The sequence below is a fragment of the Ursus maritimus genome, unplaced genomic scaffold, assembly GCF_017311325.1.
Source record: "Ursus maritimus isolate PB19 unplaced genomic scaffold, ASM1731132v1 scaffold_23, whole genome shotgun sequence".
Lineage (NCBI taxonomy): Eukaryota > Metazoa > Chordata > Mammalia > Carnivora > Ursidae > Ursus > Ursus maritimus.
In genome coordinates this window covers 42355834-42378299 of record NW_024424786.1, presented here as the reverse complement: position 1 = coordinate 42378299, position 22466 = coordinate 42355834, and the positions used below count along the sequence as shown (strand labels likewise).

The 22466-nt window shown below is 48.8% G+C and overlaps 1 protein-coding gene across 4 annotated transcripts in view; it reads left to right on the top strand.

The window, feature by feature from the left end:
- Nucleotides 1-3323: 3323 nt before the first annotated feature.
- KMT5B (lysine methyltransferase 5B) overlaps nt 3324-22466 on the top strand; it is a 54122-nt gene continuing 34979 nt past the window's right edge. The window contains exon 1 of one of the 4 annotated variants that reach the window (XM_040639553.1): nt 3324-3576. The gene's annotated coding sequence lies outside the window, so the exon portion shown is untranslated. Of the gene's footprint in view, nt 3577-4219; nt 4368-4504; nt 4644-17736; nt 19158-22466 lie in introns of those variants that run through there. The other 3 variants (XM_040639551.1, XM_040639552.1, XM_040639555.1) reach the window with 3 other exon arrangements.

Below are 22466 nucleotides of genomic sequence, written 5' to 3'. Positions count from 1 at the left end.
ATCTTGAAAGGCAAGGAAGGGTGCGGCTGAATGCACCCGAGCCGTCCGGGCTGGGAAAGCAGGTAGAGAACCCTCTGCGCCTCCTTTAACCCAGTAGCACTGCTGGAAGGTCCTTCGTGTATTGGGACTGCTACGCTAGCACCCGAGGCACTATTCTGGGTGCCGGAGAGGCAGCCATGAACCAGGCAGACAGAGGCTCCCGCCCTCAAGAAGCTTATAGCCTGGAAGGGACAGACAGCCAGTAGACACGATGAATAAGTAAAATGTACAGAATGCTAGACAGTGATATGTGCTATGGAGAGAAAGCCCCAAAGGCTGGTAACGGAGAATGAAAGCTAGCTACTGGACCCGAGCAATGGGAAGAAGATCTGAGAGGTGCGAGTGTGCACGTGCACGTGCGTGTGCGTTCAGTTTGAGCCATGCTATATGTGAAATGCCTGTTAAATACCTAAGTGCTGGAGTCAGAAGTTCAGAGGAGGGGGCCAGGCAGGAGATCAGAATTTGGGTGTTAAATAGATGAACGATTTTAAAGGCATGAGGGAGTTCTGGGCAGACCCAAGGACCGGCACGTTTTACAACTGAAGGGGTGGTGCGTAGACAGGCCACATCATTGGCCCCAGATCACATGGCTGGTAAGTTGTGGAGCTGGGATTCAAACCCGGGGCAGATTTGTGGCCCTGTTTGAAGCTGCCCTAAAGTCTTGCTACTGTTGACTATGTGGCCTTGGGCAGGTCACCTGACCTTTCAGAGGTCGGGTGTCCTCATCTATCAAAGGAGAGGTGAGCAGTGTAAGGTCAGGGGAAGGCAAAGATGCTACAGGGGGCCTCGTGGTGCTTGGGCAGCTGGGCAGAGAGCCAGCAGCTGTTCACACAGGTCACCGGAATGGTCCTGGGTTTGCCCCCTGCCCTTCTCCTGTTAGTCTTGGACACCTGCTGTCATTGGAACAGCCCTGTCTTCTGGGCAGGGGTGGGTGGGGGGAACCAGTGAGACACATGCGCAGAGTCCACAAGTCAAGATATCGATCTACAAGAAGCTACTGCCACCCAGCTTGGAATTCTGGGGTCAGCATGACCTGCGGGCCCTGTGGGCACGAGATTCCACCAAGCAAGTCCCTGCCAGCCGGTTGCTGGGTGAACCTGGCATTTGAAGAAGGGAAATTAGAGGGTGATGCAGGGTTGGTGGGGCCAGGATGATTCTCTAGGGAGTGCCCCTGGGCCCTGCTGGGAGGACCGGAACAGGCTCTGTAGCCTCAGCCAGTGCCCTGGCAAGGGCACCACTCCCAGGTCAGCTCCGGGCTGGGCTGGCTCTCCTGGAGCTTCCGGGGCTGGCCAGGCCCCTTCCGCCAACTCAGTCTTTCTTTAGAGTTGTTAATATCTTTCCATCTGTCCAGGCCTGGTGAGGGCCCCACTGCCTCTGTGGCTTAGCACTTCCACTTTGGGGCATCCAGAGGCTTCACAGTGTAAATGCCAATGGCTCCTGTCACATGGGGGCTGGGCAGGTGCCTGGCCACACTACTTCCTGTCCCCCATCCACCCCTCCCCTGCCAGCTGGCAGCAGGAGGCCTCCAGCTGGCCATGCTCACTGTGGGGAAGTCAAATTTCCAGTCTCCCCCAGGACAACGGCTCCCGGCTGTGCCCTCTGCCCAGCTTAGCCCTAGCCACCCTTAATCCTGGCTCCATCAGGGTCCTGAGCCCCAACTCAGCTGTGTCAAGAGCTCTGGCCCACCCTGAGTCTCTCAGCTGAGGCTGCAAGAGCAGCCAGCAATGCAGGGGGGCTGGAGGAGAAGCAGATCCAGAACCAGAGAGCCTGAGAGGACGCTGTGCTTGGGTCTACTCATCTGTCTCCCCTGCTAGGGTGTGTAGGCCTGGCCTGCTCCCTTGCAAGTCACCACCCAGAACACTTGGCCTGGCCCTGGGCCGTGAGTAAATGGAGGCGCCACATCTTGGGAGTCTGGGGGCTTTACAGGTGTGGGGGTTTGGGTGTCAGTCCCAGGGATCTATGTTGGGGTGAACTCTGGAAAGCTTGGAATGGGGAGGACACTGGTGCCGGGGGCTGTGAAGGGCTGCTCAGGCATGGTTGGGCTTGAGGCCTGGGCACCTAGACCCACACAGGGCTGTGGCTGCCCATTGCAGGCAAATGAGGCTCCCTCATTTCCCTCGTGTGCATGCCTCCTGTGGGCATCCAGTGGGGAAGGGGGTGGCAAAGGCAATCTGAGTGTTTCTGGGATGGGATTTGAGTATTTGGAGCCAAGCACTATAAAAATCTTGGAAAGAACGTTTAGTGATAAATCAGAAACTAACAAAACCAAAGCAATCATTTGTTAGTTGTGTCTGCAAGAGGAACAGGGCAAGGTGAATTCTGATCCAGTAAAAGCTGAGCTATGTGCCTGAGTCTGCTTTATTTGAGGGGTGGTGGGGCTCTGCCCACACTCTCGCCCGCAACCCGTTGACTTCCAGAGGAGATGTGGGGAAAGCAGGTACCCACAGTGGGAGGAGCTTTGGCTTGGAAGATCTGGACCCCCAGCTGCCTGTCTCTCTCTCTCTCTCTCTCTCTCTCACACACACACACACACACACGCTCTTAGCAAATCACTGTGCCTCAGTTTCCCATCTGTGGAAGGAATAATAAGCGTCATGTCTACTACCCAAGGTCAAGGAGGGCAAATGAGGTAAGCACATGTGTTGGTGTTCGTTGGACCACAGTCCTTATGATCATCCACAATCTCCACTAAATCATCCTTCATGGTGTGCCTAGTCTGTGCCAGGCCCTGGGAATACAGGGGAAGCCAAGGCAGAAGTGGGGCTCTTCCCGGAATCCGTCTATCCACCTGCCCTGTCTGCCTCCTCTTTGTAGGAGCTACACTGGGCTTTCCTCAGTTCCAGAGGCCAGAGCCGCTTCCCGCTCCCCTCCTCCCCCTCCCACCAGGACTTTGCACTTATTGGTCCCCCATTTCCTAACCACCCCTTTTTCCTAACATACTGCAACCCACCCTTTCTGTCTCCACAGCCTAAGGGGACACCTTCAGGCACCATCTCTGTGCATCTGACCTCTGTGGCAACTTGACTTCTGGAGGTCTTCATTTTTCACCAGAGTACTGGATAAGGGCTCTGGCTCAAGCCTTGACTAGGTGTCCTAGGGGTCGCCTAACTTCTCTGCCTCAGTTTCCCTACGTGTAAGGAAGAACCACAACGGTCCCCACCTCCTGGCGGTAGTTGTGAAGAGTCGATGAGATACGGCACCAAAACCCTGAGAAGCGTGCCCACCATGCAGTAAAGACTGTATACACGTTACTCTCATTATTGTTATTTTGTAGTCATTATTAACAGACTGCAGGACCCAAAGGGCGGTGCTTCGCACGCTTCGCCCTCTTCCCACAGCTCAGCACCTGGAGCGTGCCAGACCCTAGGCATCTTCCGCACCTGCCCCAGGTCCTGGGCGGGGGTGCGGCTGCATCTCTGGCGCTGGCACTGCCCAACGAGGAAGGGAAGCGGAAGTAGCCCAGTTTCTCGGAAAGCCCAGCAGGCACACAGTAGGTGCTCAAGGGATGGCCGGCTGACACCGGGAAGCCAGTGCCCGGTGAGTGCACGCTCCCTCCTCCTCCTTCCCTCCCTCCCTCCCACTCTACGCGGCGGAATGCTCGGGCAGCCCACAAGGTCTGTAGGGGTGTATCCGCTCCAACGACACCCACTCCCACAACAAAGAAGCTCGCCTCCGTGGGCCACCTCCCCTCGGCTCCACCGGCACACGCGCAGCGGGCGAGGAGCCCGCCCGTCCCCCGGCGCTGCCCCCAGTCCAGGTTCGGGAAGCCGTCCCCCGCGGGTGCAGCTGCACTAAAGACCCGGACGGAGCCGGGGTGGCGCCCGAGGGGCGCGCGGCGACGCCGCCTCCAGCCGCGATTTAAAGGGCAGCGAGGGGCGGAGGGATCCCTGCCGACCCTCAGCGCGGATCCCTCCGCCGCGGGCGACGCGAGGCGACGGCTCTTCTCGGCTCTCCCCAAATTCGCTTTTTGTCCCTCCGCGGCCGGGAGCACCCAGCGAGGAACTCGTTTCTTTCCCGTGTTTCTCCGCCTCCCCCGCCCCCCCCGCGAGTCCCGTAAAAGCAACAGAGGCAGCAGGGGTGGCGCGAGCCGGCGTGGTGTCCCTCCGCCCGGCCGAGGGCACTCGTTTTCGTGTCCTTCCACCGATCCCGGGCGGCGTCCGGACGGCTCACCGGGGGCGGCGACGCGTCTGCGGTGCGGGAGGCGAGGCTCCGGGGCTATGAGGTGAGGGCGCCCGGACACCGGAGGCGGCGCGCGCGGCGCCAGGACACGGGACGCGGACCCCCGGCGAAGGCGGCCTTTGGGACGCCGCGGCCGCGCGAGAGGCGAGGTGAGGCCGGGCGCGGGGACGCGGGGGCGCGGCGCGGTGGGGGCGGGGGGCTCCGGCCGCGGCTGGGACTTATTTCCCGACAGCGGATGGAGCGGGCGGTGCTGCGGCCGGCGCCGCCATCTTGGATTTTACTCTCCATTTTTCTCGGGAATTATTTTTTGGTGATTAATTTTCTTGGGGGCCGGGGAAGTGCCGCCCGGCAGCGCGGACCCCCAGCGCAGCGGCCGGGCCGCGGGGCCGCGCTGCGCCCAGAGGAGGAGCGGGCAGCGCCCGGCGGTGAGCGGGGGGCGGGCGCGGCGCGGGCGTGCGGGCGCCGGGCGGCGGCGGCGGCGGGCTGGGGGCGGGCCGGCGGGAGCGGGGCGCCGGGCCGGGCGGGGCCGGGGCCGGAGCGCGGGGGTGGCGGCCGGGGGAGGGGCGCGGCGCGGCAGCGGGCCCGGCGGCGGGCGGCGGCGGCGGCGGGGGCGGGGGCGCGGGCCCTGCAGTGGGCGCCGCCGCCGGAAGGGAGCGGTAGCGGCCGCCGGGCAGCGCGGGGCCGGGAAGCGCCGGGGCGGCCCGCGGCCGCACGAGGGGAGCAGCCCCGGCGCTCGCGATTGGGGGACTCTGTTTTCCCTCTTCTCCAATGGGCAGCCGTGATCGGGCTCGCCCAATCTGCTATCTCTGCCGCGCTCCACTAAGGCTTGTTTTTGTTTGGGCTCGAGCCTCGTTCCAGGTCTCCTCCGGGGCCCGTCCCCCACCCTCCCCGTCCCTCCCCTGACAGCGGCGCCGGCCTCAGGCCGCGGCTCGCCTCCCTCGCCCCGGGCCCCCTCGGTCCCCGGCCGTCCTCGTAGAGTGGCGGTTGTCCTTCTGCACACCCAGAGGTGATGGGTATCGGCGTCGTTCCCACCTGTGGAGGGCGGGGGTAGGGGGGACGACCGTGTTTTCGTGGTGACAACGGGATCCAACTTGCGAGAGTGGTGTAGCAGCACGTTGGACCCGAGAAATTGACTCTCTCTCTCTTTGGGCTCCTTCGACCCCGTTCAGGAACTATCAGTTCCGACCCGTCGAGTGGGGGAAACTGGGATGACTAAGGAGGTGAACGTGTGTTCTTTGAAAGTGGTTTTTAGAAACTTGCCAAGTGAAATTCAGTCTCGCGACGAGGTCTTACGTAGAGTAGTGGGTAGATGAAGTGGTCGGTCGTGATTGTGACTTTTCATCAGGACCTTTTTAGATTTAAGCTACTTTTAAGCTTTATAGAAGTATCGTTAAACGTGGTCGGAACACTGCTGTGTAGGATCATCGGAGGAAGCAGTTGCCAGCTGGAACTTTTTCCTTTAGTTTTGGTATCGAGAACTCGAGAACACCGCTGTAACTTTTGATGATTAGTAGTAAAAGCGTAAATATTTCGAAAAGGTCGGGGGAAATAATTTTCGCCTGAAATAATCGCCGGTGACTTGTATATCTGAGGAACGTACCTAAAGAGTTACTTGGCTGTGGACACAAGTTTACTTTGTAGCCGAACGTTTGGCTTCTTGAAACACGGGTGTGGCCTCGTCACTGTCGGGGTTCCCTATATTCCAAGAATAAAGTCCACAAACGCTTTAATCCCAGCATGTGGGGGAACTCCCGGCCCATTTTCCAGTTTTTAAACTTTAAACATTCTACATTCTACTCTCCTTTTCCCAGGCTCTAGCGCAATGAGCTTCTCATGCCTGGCACCTTTTGGTCACATTCTGCTCAGCATTCCTAGCCACCTTCTGCCCCCTGCCCGCCCCCCATCCTTCAGAAAGGCCCAGAGAGAAAGTTACCTGCAAAGACTGGCCCACTCTGGAGGATGCACACTTCCTCTATGTTCCCTGAGCAATTGTTACTTGGTATTATATTTGGTTGTTTGTCCATCCCTTCAGCTTTCATGTGAACTTGTTGGATTCTTATTTCCTCTGCCTCGGCCGGTGCAGAGTAGCTGCTCAGTAGGCATTTGATGGAAGTGAACTTGTTAATCTCCAAGTTACGGAGCTTCATAGCTTGTATTTGGTGTTTTGAAATATGTCCATTCTAATGTTATTTTAAAACGTTGTTATTAACAAAGCAACTTAGCTTGAGAGTGAAAGGAGTATTATGGGTACTTAGTCTTAAGGAGGTGAGAAGGGCTCAATTTTGTACCCATGAACTTTGAAACCAGACTCTCTCACAGTAATTTCCAAGTGCTCTCCTGCCCGTATGTATGTTCATCCATATTCTCAGACACATTGAACTGCTGTCTGTGCTTGAACCAGATAGCAGTGGGCGTACTGGGGGGAGGCTCCGGAGGAGGGTTGGGTCGTATAGCAGAATATGACGTGAAGGAAGTGGTCACAGGCTGTTTGTGTGTTTGAGCAAAGAGTTTTGTGGGTGGGGATGTTGATGTGTTGTTTTTCCCTTGGGTCATATAAATCTGGGATCGAATCTGATTTTTCTCTACGTAGGACATGAGTATGTGGCCCAGTTGTGTTGCAAAAACATGTGTGCCATCGGCACAGCTCCCTGTCCACAGAAATGTCCTTCCCATGGCTTGTGAGAGCAAATCCTTTCGGATAAACCATGTGGATTCCATTATTTTGTACTCTTGCCTACCATATATTAGCTTTACTTTTTCTCCACTCACCAAAATCCTTCTCCATGGAGCAAGAGTTGCGGGGCTCTGTTATGTGTTAGCCCTAGAACACTGTAATTGTTGAGTTTTCCATGCAGGGACCCTGTATCCTTGCTCCGCTGTGACACAGTGCTGGTTACATAGATGCACTAAGTGAATGCGAGGAGAGACCATGGGGTAGTTCTAGCTCAGATACAGCCGAATGCAGTAGAGAGAAGTTTTCTATATAGGATGTAACGGAATTTTTCAGTCTGATTTTTAGTTATTTTGGGGGCAAAAACTTATTTTACTGACATGTCTTGGTGTAGGAAATGGGTTTAATTGCTATAAGAAGCACAAGCTCAAATTATTACAAGATAAAATTAAAATTAGCTAATGCACTTGAAATTATAATCATTAGGGTGTTCTAAGTATTAGAACGCAGTGATTTGAAAAGTAATTTCTTGGATAGACTGCCAACTTTGAACTCATAAAACTGCTTTCTATTTGGAGCTCTTAAGTTTGAAATATGAGTTAAGCCCTGAAGTTTTAATGGCTGAGTTCCATTGAACGTGCTGTACAAGGAGGGGGTCCTAGCAAACAGTAGGGAGTGAGTACTCTAGGTCTTTGTCTAAAGGATTTTTAATGAGGGAAAGTTTAACAGCTTTCTTTAAATTTTTTCTCCCAACTCTATATCACCCCTCCCCCAAAAAACCCTTTACAAATCTGCTTTTACTTTAGTTATTACTATAGTCCCTTTTTCTCCCCCATAATTTGAAGTGTCGTCTGAGAGGAAAGGTTATGCCTGACCAGTATCTAACCCTGTATTTATTGTGATCGGAGTTTCTTTTTGTCCTACTCAAATAAAGCACTTGTCATTTACAAACACATTTTGTTTCAACAGACATATTCTTAAATTTTAGTCATGGATAACTTAATTTATCTGCATTACAGGATTTTACTATTTTAAAGGAATGCCATGGAGAGAGTCCATCTGTACAGGAAAGACTCATAACCTTATTTTTGTAAAGCCATGGTAATGCCTAATGTTAGCTTTAACAAAACCAAACCAAACCTTTTTTTTTTTCTTTTTTGTCCTCTGTACTGCTTGAAGACAGAGTGGATGTATTATCTTCATAGAGCTGGTGATGGCACCAGGAACTGTTTGTATCCTAAGATATTCTCACAGGAGAGAAGAAATCACTGATTTCCATAGCCATTGATGGCTCGAAATTATGTTTGGCTTCACAGTTTTGCATCCATCGTGCCAAAGGACCAGTTTGGTCACTTACTGCCTCTGGCTCCCGCCTCTGCCAGCCAGATTTGGGGCTGTCTGATGTCTGTGTGAGACATACTCAAACCACACAGCCTTCTAGGGTTGTATGCAGTGATGACTCCATTACATGTAATTCTGGAGCTGGATGAAGGACCATTGGAGTAAGAATCAACACCTGGGTTCCGGTCTGCTCTGTCATTATCTATGTAAGACGCGGGGCCAAGCCTCACCTTCTACAACCGAGCTGTAATCTCGGAGATCACTTCCAATTCTAAATTATATTTTATCGTTTACACTTAATTGCCACCCTGTTTCCTCACTTCTAAGAGATGTTTCAATATTTTGACCTCTCTCTAATTAGTATACATGGTTCATCTATATGTCCTGTGTAGTTTTCCCTCCCTTTTTCTGAATTGCTGTAGCTCACCATCAGTTGGGTTTTAGAATGGAGAGGCTCGAGTATGTTAATGGCCCCGAAAGCTTAATGGCTCCTACTTCTGTATGGCTCCCACTTGTCAGTTCCATCTCTACTAGATGTCTCTCTTTTCTGTATTAATAATAGTACGCTAAAGAAGAAGTAAATAGACCAAGGGAGCATTCCCTAGTGATAAGTCTTTTTATTTACAGGTGATGCCCATGCGGCTCAAGTATTGGAGTAAACCCCAGACTTCAGTTTGAGCGCTAGAGGGTTAGACCCAGCCTTACCACTGAATAGCAGTTTGGCTTCAGGGAGGAACTTTATTTCTGAGCTTTAGCCATCTCACATGTAGTGCTAATGCCTGTGTCACCAACCTCATAGGGTTGCCAAGCAGATGAACCCTCACTGATGTGTCAGGGTGAAACAAACACCTGTGGTTTCAACTTGAGCATCTTTATCAGAAGTCCTGCCCACCAGGGGCGCCTGGGTGGCTCAGTTGTTAAGCGTCTGCCTTCAGCTCAGATCATGATCCCAGCGTTCTGGGATCGAGCCCCACATTGGGCTCCCTGCTCAGCTGGTAGCCTGCTTCTCCCTCTCCCACTCCCCCTGCTTGTGTTTCCTCTCTCGCTGTCTCTTTCTCTGTCAAATAAATAAATAAAATCTTTATTAAAAAAAAAAAAGAAGTCCTGCCCAGCAGATCTCTGATGGCACTGAGATTGCCTCTCAGGTCTCAGGCAGAAGGTCCCTTCAGTGAAGGGTCATCCTGCTTTCCACTCTGCACCTTTCTGCCCTGTTCTTCAGATAGCCGGTTTTCACAGCCTTCCCTTTGGACACGCAAGGGCTCCCACTCTAGTAGCCATGCCCGATTTTCCTGAAAGCTGAAGTTCACACGCGCCCTCTAGCGTTCCGTAGATGCAACAATATTCCAGCACCACGAACAGTGCCCGATGGCTCCCAGTAGGTTCTTGATAAATACTGGATTCTCGGTCTGCAGAATGATTCATTTTGTCTGTCTGATTTGTAGAACAAGGTTGCAGTAGCTGTACAGTGTAATGATCTCTGAGGGGTATTTTTTTTTAAGATTTTATTTTTATTTATTTGACAAAGAGACAGCCAGTGAGAGAGGGAACACAGGCAGGGGGAGTGGGAGAGGAAGAAGCAGGCTCCCAGAGGAAGAGCCTGATGTGGGGCTCGATCCCAGAACTCTGGGATCGCGCCCTGAGCCGAAGGCAGACGCTTAACGCCTGCGCCACCCAGGCGCCCCTCTGAGGGGTATTTTTATTTTCAAGGAAGTGCCTGTGTTGCATGATGTGGAGGGATATGTGTTTTTAGCAAGAGAACCAACCTACTCTTAGGAAGACGGAGTTCCCCCCACTGAAGAGTAAAGGGCGGCCTGATCCTTCAGCCAGTGAACCAGTGGAGTCTGGGGCTAGAGAGGCCATATGGAAACCTCCTCTCCCCCCTTCAAAAGAGAAACAAAAACAGACCTCACTCAGGGTCCAAGAGGATTTAGACAAAGCCAGTTGCCTCAGAAGATACTTGTTTGATGTAGATAGATACCAGGAGTGTTTTTGACACCCTCCCCCCAAAAGAGGGGTGATTTTTTTTCTGTATTTGTGCTTTTTATTTCTTTTCCCTGGTCGTCCAATGTAGTCTGTTCCCACATGATTCTCTCTATACTATTTGTTTCCTTTAAATCTCTTACCAGAATTTGTAGTTCCATACTTATTAGGGTTGTTTCTCTTCCCAGCTATCCTCTGAGTTCCATGAAATTAGGAACCATGCCACTTTTGTTCTAGGGTCTCACTCTTCAAATATGGGTCAAAGTATGTTTAAAATTTTGTTTGTGTCAGGATTGTATCACTTTCTTCATAGTGTCAGGAGTGTACAGGCTCTCAACCCAGCCTCAGCTTAATGTGTTTCTAATTCTCTAAGACTTGCTCTCATTTGTAAAATGGGAGTGATAGCTAGCAGTGGTATTGTGTATGTTATTGTACGCGTTTACTACTTTTATTGTATATAAAGTACACGTGAGAGAACTCGATGTTTTTGCTCCACGTTGACACATACGTTGAATGTACAGTATATGATTAAAGGGCTGTGCTGGGGTAAACAGCAGGATGCACGTCAAGGCACAGTTCTGGGATGCTGGCAAGAGCGAGGCTGTGAAAATGGTGCCTGGGAACTGAGAACTCAGAGCTGTCTCTCTGTCCTGTGCGGGACTGCCAGGTCACCTCTGCCATACTCAGTTCTCCCCTCCCGTCTTGAGCAGATGTTTCCTTAGCTGTGTGTTGCACACTGTCTGCAGGACCTCCGTCTCTCTCCCTGTGCGTGCTTCTTGCCCCATGTATTTCCTTCTCTCTTCCCTCCCCCCCCGTTCCTTCCACTAACAGCCCATGAGAAAGCTCAACATTTTTTTTTTCCTTCGCTTTCGTGTCTTGGTAGCATATTATCTTGTCAGGAGGAGTGAATTACTTGGGGCAGGCAGGGATTCCTGAGCCTGTTTCTTTTAATCTAAGACTTTTTGTTTGCAGTTCTGTGATTCTCTGAATTGAGATAATGTTGAAACGCTTGGTAAACTGTAAAGTCGTTTTGTTAGTGTTGCTGTCTTCACAACCCCCACTTCTCTTGTGAGTTCTGATGTCTTGGACAGCTTCCTGGGTTGTGAACCCCCCCCCTCAAATTCAGCAGATGTTATCTTTCTCATCTTTCCTGCAAACCTGTTTCTTCTGTAGTTCGTGGCAATCTCGCAGTCTCCCCACCTAGAGACTTCTGACCCATCTTAAATTCCCTTCTGTCCCTCACCACCTGCGTCTGATTTGTTGCCAAGTCTTGCCAACCTTCTCTTTGAAACACCAGAACTTTTCCTCTGTCTCACCCTCTCCCTGCTACTGTTGCATTTGAGCTTCTGTCACCTCCATCCACATGCTTTTTCAGCAGTAGGATCCTTTATAGAGTATAAGTGAGCAAATCCTGCCACCTTCCCTCTGTATAACCAAGAAAAAAAAAGTACATACTTTACAGGGTGTGAGAATTAAATGGTAAATGAACGGAGGAACTATTATTTATTGTTTTAAAAGTGGAGTTAGGGGCTCCTGGGTGGCGCAGTCTGCCTTCGGCTCAGGACGTGATCCTGGCGTTCCGGGATCGAGCCCCACATCAGGCTCCTCCGCTGTGAGCCTGCTTCTTCCTCTCCCACTCCCCCTGCTTGTGTTCCCTCTCTCGCTGGCTGTCTCTATTTCTGTCAAATAAATAAATAAAATCTTTAAAAAAAAAATAAAGTAAAATAAAAGTGGAGTTAAAGTTGGGCGCCCAGCTGGTGCAGTCGGTGGAGCGTGAGACTCTTGATCTCGGGGTGGTGAGTTCAAGCCCCACGCTGGGTGTAGAGATTACTTAAAATTTTAAAAAGAAAAAAAAAATTGGAGTTACCGTAAGGAAAAAAAAAAGTCTTACCAGAAACACAACGGGCTAACTTGCACTGTAACAAAGTCTGTAATCCCGCTGGATGTTGATGTGTGAGGTGTGTAGTTTGGTGTGATTTTTAATTCTACATTTTTGCCGGAAGCCACATTTCTTCAGGAGCAGTAGGAAAAGCAAAGCTGATCTTAGGTAAAGCAAAGCTGATCTTAGGTTTCTATCATAAATTAGCACCCCAGTCCTTTTATTCTCTTGAAAATGTGTACTCTTTTCAATGGAAATCGTGATGTGATTGTTTTCTTGGGAGAGTTATGGTAGGATAAGGAATGGAGGGGAAGTTTCTACTTGATCGTTTTAAGTTTTGTGAACAGTGCATCTCCCAACGTATCTGACCTTCTGTTTCCGCCTTCGTCACTTGAGGAGGGGACACCTGGAGATCTTTATTAGCTATTTCTGCTCATTTGATCCATGTGCCAAACCGAGGAGGTCGGTCCTGTTTTCATTTCACTTACGAGGCATTTGTGGGGTTAAATGACTGTACTGTGAATCCACGGTGGCACTGCTAGGGAGTAATGAATGGGGTCAGAGTGGAACCCGGGTGCACTGACTCCGTCCAGAGCCCCATTCTGAATGCCGTGTGCGCTGCCTCCTGCAGTCTGTCACCCAGCAGACTTGGTCTTGGCCTTGATGACCCAGCCCAAGAATCACCTTTTGGAAGTTTTTTCTCATCCATGTCTTTGGCCAGTAAAAAAAATTGTTCTTTGTTCTGCTTACCTCGCAACTTCTGAGGAACTGTGGGCTGTACTTATGGACTTTTGACACTAGGTGGCATCTGTTTATAGAAAAGTAAAATGCTGTGGGGGTGTCAGGAGTAACAAAGGAAGCATCCTTGATTTTATTTATGGGCACTACTAGGTAAGCAGGTGGATCAGATGTGGAGAGATGGGGAAGCAGGTTGTTTTGTTTTGTTTTTGCAGAATTTCTCCCAACAACCACATCAGCTAAAACCTTTATTTTGGAAATACCTACCAAGACAATTGAAGACAAATCTTTCTTATATCAAATTCTTTGTTGTGATACATATTGGATGAATATTGGACATTACTGCATAAATAAGGAACCGCGAATCAATATTTTTTGTCCTGAGACAGTTAGGGGGGAGTTTCTTGCATGCCCAGTTGCAGATCAGTGGGCTTAGGTGTTGTAATGTCTGATCGTGGACTTAACCAGTAGTGCATGTTTTGTTGTTTCAAGTGTTCTGCTAAATGAGAAACCCTGAGGGGTTTAGTTTTCATTTTTATTGTAAAATTTTCATATCAATATAAGAATGTTCGATCATAACACTTCTATGGAAGGTCTTGGTTATCTGGGGTTAAAGCAATTAAATGGGTAATTGAGATGCCAGCTTTATCTTCAAAATCCGTATAGCTCTCTTTGTAGCCGCGGTTCACACCTGCAGTTGAAGGGGGAAATGACCTTTTTTAAAAGTATATTTAAAACAACTTTTCAAAGTTTAAGAGTTTTTCCTGTGATACATTGAAATTTAATGTGTTTTGGGGGTTTGGTAACTGTAAAGCATTTTCACCTTGGTTTACTTTGTCATGGTCTCTGTATTAGTTGCCTGTGGCTGCTGTGACAAATTACTCCAAATTTGGTGGCCTCAAACAGCAGAGGTGTATTCTAAGTTGGGCAGGCCCGAGGTTCACCATCTGTTTCACTGGGCCATAGTCAAGGTGTGGTAGGGCTCCCCCTGGAGGCCATGGGAGAGAACCCGTTCCTTGCCTCTGCCGGCTTCTGCTGTGGCGTTCCTTCGCTGGTGGCCGCGTCACTGCAGCCCTCGACTCTCCTTGTCTTGGGTGTGTGGTGTCAAAACTCCTTCTTCCGCTCTCATAAGGTCTCTTGTGATAGCATTTAGAGCCCACTCAGATAACCTGTGTCATCTCAAAATCCATAATTGAAATCACCTCTCCAAAGACCCTTTTCCTTAGAAGCTAATATTCACGAGTTCTGGCTTAGGACCGGAGATCTTTGAGGACCATTTTTCAGCCTCTACAGTCTCCTTTGGAGCAGTTAGCACGACCAGTTCCGCATGATAGCAGTGCTTGCTCTGGCCATCATTTCATCTTGGATTTTATCTTTAGCCATATCTTACTAAGTATTGTGGGAAACTGCTGTGAGTCAGGTGCCATCTCTCTCTGGGTCCGATGGGGCTTTACCACCTGAGGCAGCTTGGCGAGGCTGTTAAATCAGTTGAAGCAAAATGCTTGATGAGTTTGACTCTACCAAAGCTGGAAAAGAAAGCAGCAGCGATACTTAGTCATCAGCTTCTCCAATGATCAATCTTTCTCTCTCTTTCTTTCTTTCTCTCTTTCTTTCTTTTTTAAAGATTTTATTTATTTATTTGACAGAGATCGACAGCGAGAGAGGGAACACAAGGAAGGGGAGTGGGAGAGGAAGAAGCAGGCTTCCCGCCGAGCAGGGAGCCCGATGTGAGCTCGATCCCAGGACCCTGAGATCATGACCTGAGCCGAAGGCAGACGCTTAACGGCTGAGCACCCCAGGCGCCCCCCCAGTGACACTTCTGACAGTATTTATAGGAGCAGGTTGTAAGGTTACAGGTGTGATCGTGAATTCATGGTTGTCGTCTAATAAACTGGCAAGTGAGGAACTGTCTTGTCAAGGTGTATTACAGTCTTACTGTATTGCAATACGGGATTTTTTAAAAATTAATTAATTTATTTATTTGACAGAGATAGAGACAGCCAGTGAGAGAGGGAACACAAGTAGGGGGAGTGGGAGAGGAAGAAGCAGGCTTCCAGCGAAGGAGCCTGATGTGGGGCTCGATCCCAGAACGCCAGGTTCACGCCCTGAGCCAAGGCAGATGCTTAACGACTAAGCCACCCAGGCGCCCCTGCAATACGGGATATTGACCACAAGTGCCTCTGATAGCTTCACGGGGCTTCTTATATTGGCCTGACAGTATGAATTATTCTAGGGTTCCATGGAACCTTGGATATATCTTGATTACAGATGGACTTGGCATAATCATTGATAAAGACTGATTTGCGATTCCTTGACATATTATCGTAGAGTCCTTTTGTAACTTTAGATTGAAGAGAAAGAACTAATCACCAGTTGGGCTTATATGTAGCAGTGAGGTTTGCAGCTAGAAGGGGGATGTGATATGAATGGACCTGTGATGTGTTGGGCCTTGTGCTAGGCTCCAGTGATACGGAAGTGCACCTTAGCACACGCTGCAGTGGGGAAGCTGAGTATCATCAAGTAATTACATGAAGAAGTGCGTACAGTTACACTAAGCACCACGAAAGGGAAAGCGTATAACCAGGCGGTCTGTGGGATGGAGGACTGGGATGGGGGGGGCTGGTGGGCAGCTTGACGGCATCCTAAGTACAAAGGCCCTGTGTAGGGAACACGCCTAGCACACTAGGCAGATGAGAACTGGGCTGTCTGGAGTTGTAGCTGGAGCGAGGGGAGAGGGGGCAGGGCTGGGTCATGCGAGACCTTTATAGGCACCAGCAAAATAGGGTCTGTTAATGGTAGTTCGTAACAATTTCCAAATACTCTGTTTTTGCTATTGCATATAGGCCAGGCGTGTGAGCCTAGAATGGAAATTGGATTTTTACTTCATTGGTGGGACATTGTTGGCACTGACCCTAGCCTGTGCAGTCACTCCTGGTCCAGTGTGGGCGCTTTTGTTCCTTTGGCGGGGGGTGTGTTTGTTTTTTGTCTCCTCTTTGGATAGTGCTTTCTTTCATTTTTATACTCTTTGTGTTTGTCTTCCTTGTGCTTATTGTAAATATAAAGCTCCAGGGAGTCTGGGATCGTGGCACTTGAGCATCGCAGAGCCAGTCCACAAGCAAAAGCATCAGAAACGTGTGGAAGTATTTCAGTGACATTTGACTTCCCTGATGTTTGAATTACTGTATTTAAGGTTTTAGAAATTGGCTTTAACTTACATAAGAATGATGTGTAAGGATTTTTATGATGTCTGTTTTATTTTCATTTTTATATGTTTAAATTTTTATTATAAAAGTAATATATGCTCATTTTGAAAAGTTGAACCTCGTGAAAAATATACCACGTAACACAAAAATTGCTCCTGATCTCATTCTCCAGAGATAATACTGTTAACCATTTGGTGTTTTGAATTGTTTTCTCAGCATATTGTAGCTGAATCACTTGAAAAGTGTTTGCTCTGCTTTTTCTCGGTGAAGTTTTCCAAAAGTCCTCCAGCAAGCTAGAGCCTGCTTTTTTAAAATGTGTGCTACCTTCTCAGCCCCTTGGAACTTGTTTCTTTGCCACTGGGTAATTTCTCTAAGATAAACTGAGACAAGTTCAACATGTAAACTGGTTAGAGAATTCTTGGTAATATCACAGGAATTATATCAAAATTCTTGATTCTTTTGGAATCAGTGTTTTCATTTTTCTTTTCTTTTTTTTTTTTTTAAAGATTTTATTTATTTATTCAACAGAGATAGAGACAGCCAGCGAGAGAGGGAACACAAGCAGGGGGAGTGGGAGAGGAAGAAGCAGGCTTATAGCGGAGGAGCCTGATGTGGGGCTCGATCCCATAACGCCGGGATCACGCCCTGAGCCGAAGGCAAATGCTTAACCGCTGTGCCACCCAGGCTTCCCAATGTTTTCATTTTTCTGACACAGTTTTTAAAATCCTGGTTTGTGTTTAAGACATTCAGCAGGAAACGTACAAGAGCTTTAAATAGGAAAGGATTAGAACCAGAGTTTTCGAAATGGGCATGAGCAGTTAAGTCAAAAGTCACTAAACAGTTTACAACCCCCCGTGTGTCCACGGAGGGACAGTGGGAGGAGAGAAGGACCTTGACCTTTGTTGAGGATCTGTCACTGCTGGGAACAGTGCAGGCACTTGACAGGAGCCAAGCACAGTTTCTATGAAACAGCTCTGTGCTTCCTTTGAAAAATTTTCAAGTGTCAGCAGGTTTTTTGGTTTTGTTTTTTGTTTTTTCCTGATTATAAATAGTAAACATTTGGGGCGGGAATTTTTTAAAATTTTAATCCCAGTTCCCCGAAGACGAGGAATGCTGTTGGTGATTGGGACTGCGTGGTGGTGGTATGTGTGCGCGCCTCCTACCTTAGTTATGGTATTATTATATAAAAAGTTTCCTCTTTAAATACAGCTCTAAATCTTTAAGCATTTTCCTCTTTAAGTGCAACTCTTAGTTTAGCGGTTTTCAAGTATGTTTTGTATAATCACAAATTGCCTGCCCTTTTTAAAATTTATGTTTGATGGTAGAATCTGAAGTAGGTGCTTCCTTCCCCACCTGTTGGTCCAGTGAAGCCGCATGAGGTGAATCCTCCTTTCCTGTTGACTTCAGAGTGGGTGAGCCTTGGGGGACTGGTGCTGCCTGTCCCGGAGCGTTGGCACAGCCGTGTTTCCTCAGAGCCCGCTTGCATCGTTCTTGGGAACACTCATAAAAAGAGAGGGAGCAGAGGGGCGCCTGGGTGGCACAGCGGTTAAGCGTCTGCCTTCGGCTCAGGGCGTGATCCTGGCGTTATGGGATCAAGTCCCACGTCAGGCTCTTCCGCTGTGAGCCTGCTTCTTCCTCTCCCACTCCCCTGCTGTGTTCCCTCTCTCGCTGGCTGTCTCTATCTCTGTTGAATAAATAAATAAAATCTTTAAAAAAAAAAAAAAATAGAGGGAGCAGAGCCTGCGCAGTGCCCTCAGGAACTCCACCCTCTTACACTCAGGTGGTTTTTGTCACTCCAGTAGAAAACTACTCTGTTCTTTTAAAAACTCTTCTTTTTAAGATTTTATTTTGTCTGAGAAAGAGAGCAAGCGAGAGAGCACGAGCACGGGGAGCAGGGAGTGGGAGAGGGAGAAGCAGGCTCCCTGCTGATGTGGTGGGGGGGGACTTTTTTTTTTTTTTTAAAGATCCTTAGAAACTCTCCGAAGGGATGCCATTCTCAAATTAACCCCTTCCCATCATCCCTGTCCTCTGAGTTTAATTTACATGTGTCCTTTCGGTCACGTGCGGTTTTCTCCTCTAATTTGAAACAAACGACCTAGACCTTGGGACTCTATTTATTATTCCTTACATTCCTCTCTGCCATCTAAATCTTTCCCCACAAGCCCGTCTTTCAAGACATCACATCCATTTTAGAAGTTCTCCATCATTCTCACAGATCATCAGTGGCCCGTCCTGTCCGCGAGCTTCAGCTCCTGAGAGAGAACTTGGCCTCGTGAACATCCGCAGCCCGTGCCCAAGTGGGTCCCTGCCTTCCTGAAGCGCTGATCCCCGTTTGCTCTTGCTTCTCCTCCTCCCTCCCTAGCTGCCCCTTTCGGTATCCTTGGCTGCTGATTCCGGGTCTCGAGGGCTGCCCCTCTATCCTTAGACTTCTTTCATCTGTACTCACCCCTGGGTGATGTCATCTCATCCCATTAGTGCTCTGACCACCTGACCGGGACCCAGGCCCTTGGATCCGGCAGCCCATTCAGCGTCTCCGCTTGGTCTCTACCGGGCGTCTCACACAGGACCAAAACCAAACTCGTGCACCGACCCCTGCCAAGACCTGAGCTTCCTGTAGTCTTTGCACCTCTGTAAAAAGCTTACTTGAATTTGGAGGCACATCAGAGTCCTCTTTCTTTCAAAGATCCTGTCTATCCTTGAATCTTCAGAAGAGATCTCGAAACCAGCTACTCTCGCCACCTGCGCTGCTCCGAGCCACCAGCATCCTCTGGCTCAGCGCAGTGGCCTCTTAACTGGTGCTTTCTCTCACGTTCCCCAGTTACTCGTAGTGGCATGAGAGCTGCTGTTTTTTAAAAGCATTTATTTGTGAGCTTTTCTCCACGTAGCAAACAGCTAGCATGGGCCTTTATTTTTTTTATTATTTTTATTTTTTTAAAGATTTTATGTTTGTCAGAGCAAGAGAGCACAGGCAGGGGGGAGAGGCAGCAGAGGGAGAAGCAGGCTCCCCCCTGAGCAAGGAGCCCGATGCAGAACTCGATCCCAGGACCCTGGGATCATGACCTGAGCAGAAGGCAGCCGCTTCACCGACTGAGCCACCCAGGCGTCCCAAGCATGGGCCTTTAAAATGGTAACTTGGACCACATCATTCCCGCTTTCCATCTCCCTGAGAGTTCATGTCCGGTCTCAGCAGTGGCTTTGAGGCCCTCTGTTACATGTTCTGTCAGCCGGGCTGACCTCCCGCCCCACTCACCCTGCCACAGCCACACTAGGCACCGTGTGCCTGCACACCCACTGCTTTTCTCCCCCCGTCTTTGTGCTTGCCCTCTGCTGGTGCACGCTCCCCATTGCTGCCTGGCTTCCCCCCCCGCCCCACGCCACCTGAAACACTCCGTGCCACTTAGAAACTGCTTTATTTTCTCCAAGGTGCTGGCATTGATTTGTTAGTTTGTTACTTCCTAGAGATTTCTTCATTGGAATATAAGCACATATGAGGGCAGAAAGCTGTTTTTGTTCTTTGCTGTATCCTCAGGAGTATAGTAGCCGTCTAATAATTTTCCTGATATTTTTACACACTTGACCCTTGAACGCCCCTGTGCAGTCAGAATTCCATGTACGACTTTCGACTCCTTAAAAACTTAACTACTAACAGCCTACTGTTGACCAGAAGCCTTCAAGACAAAATAAATGGTTAGCACAAATTTTGTATGTTACACGTATTGTATACTGTATTCTTACAGTAATGTAAGGTACAGAAGATGTTACTAAGAAAATCATAAGAGAAAATGCATTTATAGTGCTGTACGTATTTATTTAAAAAAAAAATTCACAAGGAAGTGGACCCGCACAGTTCAAACCCATGTTGTTCAAGGGTCAACTGTATTGGGAAATCCGAACAGAGAAAGTTTTGTAGTTGTTACGCCATTTAAGGAGTGGCCAATACTCCTTTCTCGAAATTTTTTTTTCTGCCAATTTTGGCATAAATTTCAGGTAATTTTTGCTTCTAAGTATAGTTAGTGGCCATTTAGCTCAGACGCTGTCAACCAAGCCAAGACCATGGTGGTATTTCTATGTGAGCCATCTGTGTCCCAGGCCAGAGAGACTGAACCCTTGCCTCTGTTGGGAGTGGGACCTCTGTGGGAGCTGTGAAGCCTTTAGGCTTTGCTAGCCACGCAGTGTCCTCACCTTCTGTTTCTCCACAGTCTGCTACAGTATTGGCTGTGTTAGCTTTTGAAATTCCATCTCCACCTTTAATATGTAAGTGTTCTTTCAGCTTGTGGTCTTACGGGAAAAAACCGTGCCAACTGGAACAGAGTCCACACGCAGGAGGGCAGAACCGTCAATGACCAGATAATTAGAATATACATTCATTTTGAGCTAGAAATTTATTTTTTTAAAGATTTTATTTACTTATCTGAGAGACATGAGCAGGAGGAGGGGCAGAGAGAGAGGGACAAGGAGGCTCCCCACTGAGCAGAGAGCCCGATTCGGGGCTTGATCCAAGGACCCTGAGATCATGGCCTGAGGCGAAGGAGACGCTTATCAGACTGAGCCACATAGGCTCCCCTTGAGCTAGAAATTTATAAGTAGCTCCCAAATTTCTGATAGCTTCACTAGCACTGGTTTTACAAAATAATTCATTTGTGAGTATAAGTAAAGATTTTCGCCTTAATGACAGCCGTTGTTATCCGGACAAGTGGAGAGTGTTGGAACCTTTGCTAGAATCTATGCAGACATGTGCAGTGTATTCATACTAAAGAAATTCAGCCGTATTCTGTGACTGACAGAGTGATACCTTAGTATTTAAGTTCAAACAAAATATTATCGGTTGACTGAAATATAAATGAGATTCAGGGTTATGAATTTGCTCCAATTTGGATGGTTCATTAATCCTCAATTGAGTTGAAATTATGTGTACGTTAGAGTGGATCTCAGTCTCTGTTCCATGAACTGGGCTGAAGTGTGCTGCTAAAATGATTTATTGGTGAACTTTTCCTAATTCTGAGGGAAAAAATTAGGTCAATAGGTATAATTTCCTCAGATTAAAATGTTGGCATCTCTTCTTTGCCCTGACAAATGATCGAGTGAATGAGTAAGTAATGGAGAACAATGATTCTCACACTGGAGTTTACCTCAGAGCCACATGGGGGGCTTACTAAGGAGAAGTTGCTGGGCTCCATCCATGGGTTTTCTGCTTTTTGTCTCTGAGTGAGGATTGTGGTTGGAATTCAGGATTCTCTGTGGAGAGATGAGTTGCTGTTTCTTTTCTCTCTTCTCTTTAAAAACCACATTGCTCTTTTCTGTTCCATGTGGTTCTATTTTATGTCTCGCTGTTGAAGGGTATTAGGACTCCTGAGTCCTGAAAACACATCTTCAGTCGTGCTCCTTAAACCGTGTGTTCTAGGAGGGCATTCTTGAGATGGACTTCCTAAAGGACCAAAAGCACTTCACCTTCTCCTCCTTGTTCTTTTCCTCTGAAGGTGCAGAACTAGGGGGTGAAGCAAAAGGCGGAAGGGCAGGTGGTAGGGAGGTTGCTGTGGGCAGTGGCTGTGATTCCTGTCATGTCTGTGCCCAGGCGCGGGCTTCGCTTGCTGCCTTAGCAGCATAGGCATCTCGAGAAAGAAGAGGACTTGAAGAGGTCAGGTTATAACTTTAGTATTTTCCAGTTTAAAACAATACCGGAAGTAGTTCGGGGCGCCTGGGCGGCTCAGTTGGTTAAGCATCTACTCTTGGTTTCGGCTCAGGTCACGATTTCAGGGTTGTGGGAACGAGCCCTGTGTGGGGCTCCGCGCTGAGCAGGGAGTCAGTCTGCTTTGGATCCTCTCTCTCCCTCTGTCCCTCCCCTCACTTGCACACATGCACACGCTCTTTAAAATAAATAAAGCTTTTAGGGGCGCCTGGGTGGCACAGCGGTTAAGCGTCTGCCTTCGGCTCAGGGCGTGATCCCATCGTTATGCGATCAAGCCCCACATCAGGCTCCTCTGCGAAGAGCCTGCTTCTTCCTCTCCCACTCCCCCTGCTTGTGTTCCCTCTCTCGCTGGCTGTCTCTATCTCTGTTGAATAAATAAATAAAATCTTTAAAAAAAAAAAAATAAAGCTTTTAAAAAAATGCTTTGTATTTTTGTTGGGTATCATTAAAGGTATGACCAGGTGTATGTTTCTAGAAGTACTTCAAAATAATATATCATTTGTGTTTTTCTATGTGTTTTTAAAAATTAAGGGAAATTGACCTTTGTGTGGTGTAGTGAGAGACCTTGTGCTGGGTTCTCACTCTGCCGCAGCCGGATGGTGTGGCCTGGGGCGTGGGACCTCAGCCTCTGGCGTGTTGGCTCCATCTACAAATCGAAGGAGTTGTACTGGGATCTTAAAGCCCCTTTAGCTCTAAAGGTCTGTGTGTTTGCACTTTCTTATCCCAGAGCTCTTTTAGTCTGATTTATAC